Source organism: Myotis daubentonii, chromosome 3 (assembly GCF_963259705.1).
Source record: "Myotis daubentonii chromosome 3, mMyoDau2.1, whole genome shotgun sequence".
Classification (NCBI taxonomy): Eukaryota; Metazoa; Chordata; class Mammalia; order Chiroptera; family Vespertilionidae; genus Myotis; species Myotis daubentonii.
This window is the reverse complement of record NC_081842.1, coordinates 60,844,918-60,857,409: the sequence shown is the minus strand read 5'-3', so window position 1 is coordinate 60,857,409 and position 12,492 is coordinate 60,844,918. Positions and strand designations below refer to the sequence as shown.

General features: G+C 44.6%; 1 protein-coding gene across 1 annotated transcript in view; it reads right to left on the bottom strand.

The window, feature by feature from the left end:
• GPR156 (G protein-coupled receptor 156) overlaps positions 1-12,171 on the bottom strand; it is a 110,458-nt gene extending 98,287 nt beyond the window's left edge. The window contains exon 1 of the mRNA XM_059687729.1: positions 11,821-12,171. The gene's annotated coding sequence lies outside the window, so the exon portion shown is untranslated. The remainder of the gene's footprint in view (positions 1-11,820) is intronic.
• Between the last annotated feature and the right edge of the window lie 321 nt (positions 12,172-12,492).

The window sequence follows — 12,492 nt, the reverse complement described above, 5'->3', positions numbered from 1 at the left end:
ATTCCCATCAAGGGCACATGCCCAGGTTGCGGGCTCGATCTCCAGTAGGGGGCATGCAGGAGGAAAACAATCAATGGTTCTCAATATCATTGATGTTTTTCTCTCTCTCCCCCTCTCCCTCTCCCTTCCTCTCTGAAATCAATAAAAATATTTTTTAAAAAAATACCAACAGAGAAACCAAGATGGTGGCATAGGTAAACACCGGAAAGTGCTCCCTCCCACAACAACTTCAAAAATACAATGAAAAGACAAAACAGACATCATCCAGAACTACAGGAAGGCTGGCTGAGTGGAAATTCTACAACTAGAAGGAAAGAGAAAAGCACACTGAGACTCAGAGGAGGTGCAGAAGTAAAGTGCAGAGGTACGAAGCTCGAGTGCGCGCGCTCGAGGCCGCGGCTGTCTTCTTGAATCGGGAGGGAGTCACAAGCTCCCAACTGCTCTGAACTCCAGTTCCGGGAAGTCTCTGGGGACCCAGGACTCATATACAGGGAGAAACTGGACTGTCTGGCAGTGGGCAGAACTCGGAACTTGAGGGCGGCTTTCCCACTGAGGTGCTTGCAGCAATTACCGGGACACTGAGACGCGGGGCCCCTTAGGGCAGGGCTGAGGATCAGCCATAGCTGTTTGCTCTGCCCTGTTGATTCCCTGAGACCCCGCCCCACCCAGGCTGCGGCAGAGGCTTTTGCATATGAATGCCCTGGCCCTTTGCAATCTAAAATTACCTAACAAATTACAGCTGGGCCAGACAGACCCAGAACTTCCAAGAGAAGGCCCAAGGGCCCATAGCAGCTTGCATTGCTTCACAACTGGGCCTCATCTGGGCACCTCCAACCCACCCACCCCCAAAAGGAAGGGGAATCTGCAGGTCTCTTCGTAGCTCCTGCTGGGTAACCTCAGGCAGAGGCTAAGTTAGCACCTTCTTAGATCCAAGACCCAGTGTACCCAGTGGTCAGAGTGGGACCATCCAGATTACAACTCCTCAGATCCATAAGGGACACACTCAGGGGGCAGACTCAGTGAGCACCAAAGCCCCACTGAAGCAAGTCTTGCCCCATAAGGGTGTCTTCAGCACAGAAGGTCTCCCACTGCAGACACAGCTGATTCTCACAGCCAATTGGCCTGGAGGTCAATTCCTCCCAGTGATATCTACAACAATCAAGGCTTAACTACAACAAGACTGTGCACAAAGCCCACAAAGGGGTGCACCAAGAGTGTCCACCTCAGGTAATTGGGGAGGCTGAGCCACTGGGCCCTATAGGACACCTAGCACACAAAGCCACTCTACCAACACAGGGAAGCATAAAAAATGCAGAGACAAAGAAACGGGTCACAAATGACAGAAATGGAGGAAAGCAAACTACTGGATATAGAGTTCAAAACCATGGTTATAAGGTTTTACAAAAATTTTCTGGAAACCGCTGATAAATTTAGTGAGACCCTGGAGGATATGAAAAAAGACCAACTAGAAATTAAGCATACACTGACTGAAATAAAGAATAATATACAGAGATCCAACAGCAGACAAGAGGATCCAAAGAATCAAGTCAAAGAGTTGAAATACGAAGGAACAAAAAATACCCGACCGAAAAAGCAAAAAGAAAAAAGAATCCAAAAATATGAAGATAGTGTAAGGAGCCTCTGGGACAGCTTCAAGCACACCAACATCTGAATTATAGGGGTGCCAGAAGAAGAGAGAGGGCAAGATATTGAAAACCTATTTGAAGAAATAATGACAGAAAACTTCCCCTACCTGATGAAAGAAATAGATTTACAAGTCCAGGAAGCGCAGAGAACCCCACACAAAAGGAATCCAAAGAGGACCACACCAAAACACATCATAATTAAAATGCCAAGAGCAAAAGACAAAGAGAAAATCCTAAAAGCAGCAAGAGAAAGAAACTCAGTTACCTACAAGGGAGTACCCATACGACTGTCAGCTGATTTCTCAACAGAAACTATGCAGGCCAGAAGGGAGTGGCAAGAAATATTCAAAGTGATGAATAGCAAGAACCTACACCCAAGATTACTTTACCCAGCAAAGCTATCATTCAGAATTGAAGGTCAGATAAAGAGCTTCACAGATAAGGAAACACTAAAGGACTTCATCACCACCAAACCAGCATTAGATGAAATGCTGAAAGATATCCTTTAAGAAGAGGAAGAAGAAGAAAAAGGTAAAGATACAAATTATGAACAGCAAATACATACCTATCAACAAGTGAATCTAAAAATCAAGTGAATAAAAAATCTGATGAACAGAGTAAACTGGTGAATATAATAGAACCAGGGGCATGGAAAGGGAGTGGACTGACAATTCTTGGGGGGAAAGGGGTGTGGGGGTGCAGGAAGAGACTGGACAAAAATCGTACACCTATGGATGGGGACAGTGGGAGGGGTAAGGCCTGAGGGTGGGGTGGGAACTGGGTGGAGGAGAGCTGTGGGGGGAAAAAAGAGGAACAACTGTAATAATCTGAACAATAAAGATTTAATTTAAATAAATAAATAAATAAATAAATAGCAACATATGTCTATTTCAACACAGAAAAGGAGTGAAGGAATTCACACTGAACTTTTATAGTGGTTTTGTCAGGAAAATGGAAGGAACAGAAGGTCGAGATTAACATTTTTCTTTAGACTTGCTACAATGAGTATGTATTATTTTCATAATTTAAAAATGTCATAAATTTAAGATATAAAGCCCTAACAGGTTTGGCTCAGTGAGTGTTGGCCTGCAGACTGAAGGGTCCTGGGTTCGATTCCAGTCAAGGGCATGTACCTTGGTTGCCGGCACATCCCCAGTAGGGGGTGTGCAGGAGGCAGCTGATCGATGTTTCTCTCTCATCGATGTTTCTAACTATCCTTCTCCTTTCCTCTCTGTAAAAAATCAATAAAATATATTTTTTTAAAAAAATTAAGATATAAAAAAGGATTTGAAACTTTAATAATTACAACTAACATTACAAGTAATGCCAGGCCCCAGAGCTCAGTGGGTGTGCAGTTCTCTGGCATTTGCTTTAAATTGATCCTGGTGGGTAAAGGTAAATAGCAACTTCTGCTCTGGGAGAGAGGTTCTACCTTGGGTCCCTCAACAGAAGCCAATTAAAGCACAGGCTTGACAGTATCTCTGGAAAAGGCTGGTGGTTGTGAAATGAAAACCACACTTGCCTCTCCACAGCCTCAGCCACAGATGTTCCCAAGGGGCCTACTGAGCCAGTGAGCAGCCAGCAGAGGCATGGATAAGACCAGAACAGGCTTTTGTCTAGGAAAATCCCATTACGCCAACTACTGACAGTGTTTGGTGGCTCCTGTTCCACACTTCAGAGATCAGATGCACAAGGCTGGCCCCGCTATAGCAGGAGTAAACATCAAACTCTGTGGGAAAGATGCTGCTGTACAGGTTTGATGTGCCCTGTGTTAGTATTTTGGTGGAAGACTCAGGACCACTGGAAGCTAGCTGTGGGCCCTCCAGTTGTCCATGGATGGCATTTAGACCTTGGAGGTATGACACCTGGCTCAATATTTCAAATTTGTTTCATGCTAATAAAAGTTTCCAAATCTTCTGGAGGGCAAAAGATATATGGTATTCAATAATAATAAAAATAATATGCATAAACTATCTGTCCAATTTTCCCAACACCATTTATTCAATAGACTATCTTTACCTCATTGTATGTTCTTGCCTCCTTTGTCAAATATTAATTAACCATAAGGGCATGAATTTATTTCTGGGCTCTCTCTTCTGTTCCATTGATCTATATGGAACCATACACAAGAATAAACTTAACATTTATTACAAACTTAAATGGTAGCCTCAAAACTATAAAAATCCTAGAAGAAAATATAGTAAAATCTTGGACATTTCTTGTGGCTATCTTTTACAAACTTAAATGGTAGCCTCAAAACTATAAAAATCCTAGAAGAAAATATAGTAAAATCTTGGACATTTCTTGTGGCTATCTTTTTTCTGATATATTTCCTCAGGCAAGATAAACAATAGAAAAAATAAACAAATGCAACTATATTAAACTAAAAAGTTTTTGCTCAGCAAAGGAAATTATCAACTAAATGAAAAGACAACCCATTGAATGGGAGAATACATTTGCCATTGATACATCTGATAAGAGGTTAATACCCAAAATTTATAGTAAAGAACTTATAAAACTCAACACCAAAAAACCCCCCAAACAATCCAATTTAAAAATTGGCAAAGGACGTGAATAGACACTTCTCCAAAGAGGACATACAGATGGCTGATAGGCATATGAAAAGAACCTCAACATCACTAATCATCAGAGAAATGCAAATTAAGACCACAATGAGATAACACCTCACACCTGTCAGATTGGCTATCATCAGCAAATCAACAAACAACAAGTGTTGGCAAGGATGTGAAGAAAAGGGAACCCTCATGCACTGTGGTGGGAATGCAGATTGGTACAGCCACTGTGGAAAGCAGTATGGAGTTACCTCAAAAAATTAAAAATGGAACTGCCTTATGACCCAGCAATTCCACATCTAGGTACATATCCAAAGAAACCCCAAACACTAATTCGAAAGAATATATGCAACCCTGGTGTTCACTGGAGTGTTATTTACAATAGCCAAGCTATGGAAGCAACATAATCGCCCATGAGTAAATGAGTGAATAAAAAAGCTGTGCTATGTTTACACAATGGAATACTATGCAGCTGTTTAAAAAGAAGGAACTCTTCCCCTTTGTGACAGTGTGGATGGATCTGGAGATTATTATGCTAAGCAAAATAAGCCAGTCAGAGAAAGAAAAGTACCATACAATTTCACTTATATGTGGAATCTAATGAACAAAATAAACTAACAAAGTAGAAACAGCCTCAAAGATACAGAGGACAGACTGACAGCTGTCAGAGGTGAGAGGGGTTGGGGAGCTAGGTGAAAAAGGTTAATGGATTAAGCAAAAACAACAACAACAAGAACCAGAATTCATAGACACAGACAACACTATGGTGATTACCAGAGGAGAAAGGGGGTGGGAGGAGGTAGGAGAGAGTAAAGGGGGATAAATGGTGGTAAACACACAATACAATATATAGATGATGTCTTACAGGATTGTAAACCGGAAACCTATGTAATTTGATTAACCAATGTCACCCCAATAAATTCAATAAAAACAAAAAGTAGGTTTTGATATCCTTTATAATAAAAGGCTAATATGCAAATCAACCGAACGGTAAAATGACCAGTCGCTATGACATGCACTGACCACCAATGGGCAGACACTCAACGCAGGAGCTGCCCTCTGGTGGTCAGTGCGCTCTCACAGGGGGAGCGCTGCTCATCCAGAAGCTGGGTTTATGTCTGGCGAGCACAGTGGTGGTGGCAGGGAGTGGGCCTATGCCATCAGTCGGACATCCCCCAAGGGCTCCCAGACTGTGAGAGGGAGCAGGCCAGGCTGAGTGACCCACCCCCCAAGTGCATGAATTTTGTGCACTCGGCCTCTAGTTTAAAAATAATATGCAAAAACTAGCACTTTGTGAAGAATTTACATTTTTGATCATTAATTCATCTTCCAACATATTTTTCTTCCTGTACAATCCTACTCTCCTTGACCCATTCCTCTTCTCTATCCCTAATTAACCTCTTTAATAGATGATTTACTTAACATTTTCTTGATTATCACAGAAACACTTGCTATATCAATCATGGAAAATATAGGTAAGTTTAATAAAGGAAAGTAGTGATTCGTAATCTAATCCCACTGCTGCTAATATTTTGAAATAGCTTCTTCTTGTCTTTACATTTACTTTTTTTTCTTATTGAAGAGAGAGAGAGAGAGAGAGAGAGAGAGAGAGAGAGAGAGATTGGTTGCCTCCTGGATGTACAGGGATCAAACCACAACCTGAGTATATGTCCTGACCAGAGAATCGAGCCTGCAACATTTTGGTGTATGGGATGACACTCCAACCAACTAAATTACCTGGCCAGGGAATATACTTATCTTTTAAGTAGGTCTGTACTTGTGTAGCTAGATGAATGTCTTAGATATATACTTAATATGATGAATGAATATGAGAAACTGTATGGAAGTGAGGATTTGTACAGCATATCACTGCTATCATCTGCATGGCTCTAATGTGGCTACATGTTCTGGTGTATTAACATTCCTCAGACTGACAGTGACAGCAGCCTTTATGTCTCCACCCTCTTTTCTCCTCCCAGCTGCCTTGGAAATCAGCAATATTTGCAGATAAAGATTCTCATGGGTAGTTATTTGATCTTCTTTCATCCAGTTTTTCACTTGCAGATAATTGGGTACCTAAGATCCCAGTAGGTCAAAACTCTCTATCCTTTGCTGTCTTACGCTGCTTCATCTTTACTTGATTTTCTGGATTTATCCTTACAATATCCAAAAGCAGGCAGCATCACCAGAATCATCGAAGTGTCCATTAGGAAAAGGTGCTCGGTAAAGCATTCTGTTCACCTGTTCGGAGGAAATACTACAGCCCCTGGGAGACTCCACTTCGCACAGAAAATTAGGACTGTCTTAGATTAGAACCAAGAAGGACCATGGCGGTCTGGAGTCTTGTCAGACCAGCACGTTCGGCCTTCACCACACCTTCCGTCCAGAGCACCCCTTCAGGCCCTTACTATTTCCCTAGTTAGGGCATTCACTTCCAGGTCTCCCCAGTTACCCTTAGAAAATCAGGACGGAGAGCTGCCAGGGCTGACTGACAGTTTGACTTTCCAGCCTGGACAGATGGCGATGGGAAGGCCCAGGGCATTCTTTCCTGGGTGCCCACGGTCACTCTGGAATAGGTACCCACAGCAGGAAGAGAGTAATTCCAACCAGCAAAGCCCTGGGCAGAATAATGAAGTTTCTTGTAGAGGCCCTCCCCTACCCTTTCCTGTCCTCACAGCAAGAAATCCCTTCTTCCCATCAGAACTCGAGAGCTCTCTGGCTAATCTATACACATGCAAAGCTCCTCACTGCAGCACTGAAGACTGACTTCCCCAGAGCCATCACTCCCACAATGATCTCTTCCGTATTGCAAACTTCATGAAGTATAGATGACTGATAGGCTTACCACCCCTCCCCACTGCCTCCCTGTTTTCATTTTGAGTCAAAAAGTAAACATCTTGGGGGGCACTTTTGAATAGGAACCTACCATCTGAAAGGAGAACACATGTGGAAGGTAGCTGGGGAGTCCCATCTATGTTATCAGTCTGCGTGGCCTTAACCCTCTTGGGTCACTGCCCAGGAGCTTAGTCAAAGGGGGTCTGAGTTCTACAGGGATGGTCTGCCAGCCTTCTCTCTTAGTCCTCTGTTGTTTAGCAACCCACGTCTAAAGTGTACTGACCCAGTTAGGGGTTCAGGTGTTAGAGGAGTATTTAGACTGTCATAACTCCCTCCACAGAGGCAAAGTGGCCATGACAGAGATTGGAGGATGTAGCATACTGCCTATGAATTCAGTTTGACTTGGAGCATTCTGAGTGACATACATCGTTATGGGGTGCAAGGAGGTGACTGATAAGATCTGTTTCTGGCCAATTCCAGGAGTATAATGAATGAATCTGACCCCTCCCCCCTCTTGATTACCTCCTTTAGAGTAGACTGTACACAATTTCTAGACTACACTGGACACAGGAGAATATCCTGAAAGCGCCTTGGACATAAGCAGACCTCAAGGCCTTGCCTGAGCTGGATGCACCGCCCAAGAATTGCTCAAAATCTGACCCAATCTCTGGTCAAAAGTTACGTGGTTCTCTACAACAAACAGACTAAAGTTCACACTGCTGTGTCCTTGACCAGCTGGCCTTTATCTCATATTGCAAACCTGCCCTCCCCTGACCCTCCGCACCTCTTCACCTTATTCAAGCCACACCAGCACTTTAACTATGACTCAAATATCTGCTCAAGTTATTCTGTCTTTCATGAAATGCCCTGCCACACTACGCTGCCAAAGAGCCACACCTCCTTCAGAACTTGACTCAAAAGGAACCTCTACCTTAGAGGAAAATAACAATTCTTCTTGAATAGTTAGCTCTCTACCCCCCACCTAGGAACCCTGGCTAGCCTCCAATCCCTTCCCCATATTTTCATAGCAGGTGTGATAACTTAATCATAGCACTCAGCATAGTTGTCTTATATAGACCTTGACTATATCAGTGTAAAAACAAAAAAACACAAAAACGGTGTCTTTTACAAGACTGATTCCATCATTCTTCTATTTAGAATGAATGCATCCCGCTTAATTAGTCGCTCCTCCTTCTAACAAGTTTTCCCACTATCCCTCTGGATTCACACCTTCAGGAACACAATATACTAGTAAACAGCCCCCTGCCCTTTTTTTTCAATCCATTTCCAACAGCATATGCAGTCTTTCTCCTGATCCAGACACTGTGAATGCACCTTCTTCTGTGTGCTCATCCTTCCCCATCCCTAGAAAGCAAGGTGCTCTGCAAGGTGGGGCTCAAAAACACGGGATGTCCTTAGGCCACGTCATCTCCCTCTGTCTGGGCACCTCATGATTATGACAAGTATCTCAGAAAACACCTTGAGAAGTCTAGCTGGAAACCAGTGCCCCATGGAAACACATAAATATTTTATCAGTCTCTGAACAAGACTCTTACTCATCAATATTTAAACTCAATAGCATAATGCTCAGTAACTGATAAGAGTAAACTTGTATAGGGGTGGGAAGCTGAGAGGAGGAGAGGAATACAACAGCAATGGCAGCAGGCATTCTACAGTCTCTTTTATGGAGCTAAAAACACTGAAAGTGCACCTGAGGGCTCTCCAATTTGCATGGACACTCGTTCTCTAGAGTGGGAGGCAGGACAGCACCCACAGAGCTGTCTAGGAAAGGCACTCGCTAGGATTCAGGCAGGCTGCCACATCAGTCGCAGCCCCCCATAACCTTGCCGTACTTCTCTCAGCACTGGGGCACATAGCAGATTTTCAAATGAAGTACATAGGACTCAGCATGAGGCAGATCCAGGAAGAATGCTCAGGGCAGCTTTATTCAAAATAGCCCCCAAATGGAAACAACACAAGTTTCCATCGATAAGAAAATGGACAAACACATGGTGGATACTTGTACGATGAAATGCTATCTTGGAATGAAAAAAAAAATGAACTGATATACCCAATAACGTGGATGACTCTCACAGACATTATGCTGAGCAAAAAGAATCAAGACACAAAAGTACGTACCATGTGTAAATTCATTTCCATGATGTTCAGGAATGTAAAATTAATCTATGGTAACAGGAGTCATAACAAAAGTTGCTTCTGGATGATGGGAGTGACTAGGAAGGGGCATAGGGAAATTTATGAGATTGAAATTTTTAATATCTTGTTTGGGATGTGAATTTGTCAAACCTGGCCCAGCCTCTAGCAAAGGATTCAGCTTAGAAGTGCTGTGAAGATAAAAGAGGCCACTGATCTCCAGGATCATCATTTACCTATAAAATATTGATTGACTTGAATTACCTAAAGGGACTTCTAGCATTTTGCTAAGGGTTCTGCAACCCTTTGGGAGTCAGTGCCTTGTTTGTGTCATTTATCTAATTAATTCAACAATTATTTATTAATTGCTTACAATATGCCAAACAGGAGCATAGCCATGAATACAACAAAATTTCTTGTAGTTACAGAGCTTATATTCAAGTGGGGGATATACAGACAATTAACAAAAAATACACACATATATACTATAAAATGCCAAGTAATAAGTGCAATAAAGCAGATCGAGAACAGGGAGTGACAATGGGCTGTTCTGGATCAGGTGATCAGGGGAGGCCTGATCAAAGAGGTCATATTTGAGAAGAGACCTGAATAAATTGAGTAAAGAAGCAAGTAACTAAGGGGACAGTGTTCAGGCAGAGGGAAGAGAAAGGGAGTGGAGTGATAGCATATGAGGTCAAACAAGCCAGATCATATAGGGCTTTGATAAGCTCTGGATTTCATTCAAAGTGTGAAGGGAAGCTCTTCGAAAGTGTTAAGTAGGGGAGTGATAGAATCAAACTGATGTTTTAAGAATGATAGAAAAGAAGGCAATTAAGAGATTTGTCTAAGATTCTTAGGAAAGAGTCAGAAGAATAAGTCTGTATTTCCCCCCTCACTATCTTAGTATTCTTCACACATCTAGTCCTTAGCCATCTTTGGACACAAGCTCTATCAGGGCCAGATCACATATGTCTGAATTTCAAACTCTAATTTTAATTAACAAGGTTGTGTCTTGAGAGAGTTAGTAGTTTATAAAAAGAGAAGTAGGTTACTTTTCTGTATGTCTAAAATTTTTCATAACAAAATGTAGATAAAAAGAGGTAGGGCTTTGCAAAAGTTATCAGCAACTAAATATGAATGCTGTGGTTCTCTTTGTGCAAAATAAAGGCTGGAATCTGTAGCTAAAGGAAGAACATTCCTTTCAGCTTTCATATCCAACTTCTCTGCCCAAGGCTGTCCACGTCCCATGTCTCTATGGCATGGCAGAGCCTCAGTGCTCCTTTCCTCTCTCCCTTTGCCCCCAATTACTTTTTGAAGACCTGTAAGGGAGTGGAATAAAATGTGAATGGGAGGGCACGTTTCAGAGAAGTCCCCAAACTCCCTCAACCCCATCCGGAAATGCCCTTATGGTCAAACAACAGCAACAAAATCTTAAAACCCTCAGCAAGAAACAACTGCTAAGCACCACCTATTGTCCTTCCCAGAGAACTTCTGTCCCTCGATCATTATTCTCTCACTCTTTAGGGAGCTTTCTAGGCTGGAAGTCAGTGGTTCATCCACCGCACTCTGGGTCTCTCCTAGACCACAATTCTGCTTTCACTAGTTTTCTCTCCCCAAGCTACCATAACTCTGCCTCCGACCAGGGCCAACTCTAGACTTGACTGAGGAGCAGGGGGAAGCTAAAAGCTGGTGGTAGAAGAGAAGGGGGCAATACAGGCAGCACTTCAGAGACCGTAGTGGCCCTGAAGTGGAGTTAGGCTGGCAAAACGGGGACCAGAGAGCCACTGCCACCCCCAAGAGATCCCTAACTCAAGCAAAACCTGCCAAGGATTTTATTCTCCAGACGCAAACTGCCTTACACTGTATACAATCACTTCCTCTGCCACGTATCTGCACACACCCGGCTACTCCAGCTGCAGCAAAGGAAGAAGCTACTGTTTTGCAAACCTGGCTCCTGCCCAGCCTTAGGTAAGCCTTCTGTGCTGCATTTCGCCACTGGTTCAGAAAACTTCATTTTCCTCTGCAGGCCTGGCTGCCTAATACATCTGTCTCAACCATGTTTCCATCTTTTAATCCTGAACATCTTTCACTTTAATGTAGGGATGTGATCATTTAATGTTATCCTCCATGGTTGAAAGGACTCCATCGGGAAAGACATTTCATTATAGGGTAGGGCATAATTTACCTATTATTCAAGACCAACAAAGGGAAGAGTAAGAGCATCATGCCATGACTTCACTCACCACAGATTTCTATTCTGAAATGTTAACAACAGAACTCGATACTACAGAGAAACCTCCAAGTCGTATTCCTCAGGCGTGCATGCACACCTAGATAGACACCATTCAAACATCGCGTTCTAACAGGTGGCCCCTAGTTCCTGAGAGAGCTAAGTTGGCAACTGGTGCTTGCCAGGTACAAGGATGCAGCAGCTCCCGGGCGATCCTCAGCCCAGAACCAGGCAGTTCCACAGACCACAGTGCAATAAAACTTTCTGCAGTCAGGACTTCACAGCCCCGGACAGGGAGCCCCTCCTATCTGCCCCCTGCACCTCGGGGTTAACGTGCCCCCGCAAGGCAGACTGGGGACAAGTTCAAGGGCGCGCTGCTCACCTCGCCAGGTCCCCGAACGCCGAGAAGCGTCAAACTCACACTGCCCGGGTCTCTCGTGGGCTCGTGGGGCTGAAAGGGACCGGCAAGGGCGTGGGCAGGGCCAGGGGCGGGAGCCCTGCCCATCGCCGCGCCGGCAGCCGGGCGTGCAGGCGGAGAGACTGCGGCGCGGGCCCCTGCCGTCTGCGCGAGCGTGCGGTGCCCCGCGGGGAAGCCTCTGGCCCGTCGCTGGCGGGGCCGCGCCTCCCGCCTCTTCCCCGGGCTCCTCTCCGCTTGGCGCGTCCGGACCCCGCGCTCGGCCGGCCCGGAGCGCTGGCACCACCTGCACGGCTCCAGGGGACGACGCGCCGGGCTCGCTTCCAACCGCGCGCTCTTTCTCCGCGCTCCGCCGCCCGCCGAGTCCCCGGGGGCAGCCCCGCCTCCGGGCGCCCTGCTCCAACCCACCTCCCGGCGGCGTCCCTTCCCGGGCCTCTGGCCAGCGGCTGCCTCTGGAGCTGGCCCGGCGGCCGGGGAGCCTCAGGCTCGGGTCCCCAACAGGCCAGTAACAAAACTGGAAGGATTCCATGCCAATATTCATTTTTTATTTCTAGGGTGGCGTTCCCAATTAGCGTTTTTATTTTTATACGGTCTGGGTTTTCCAAATTCTTTACGTTGAGTTTGTGCTTTTATAATCAG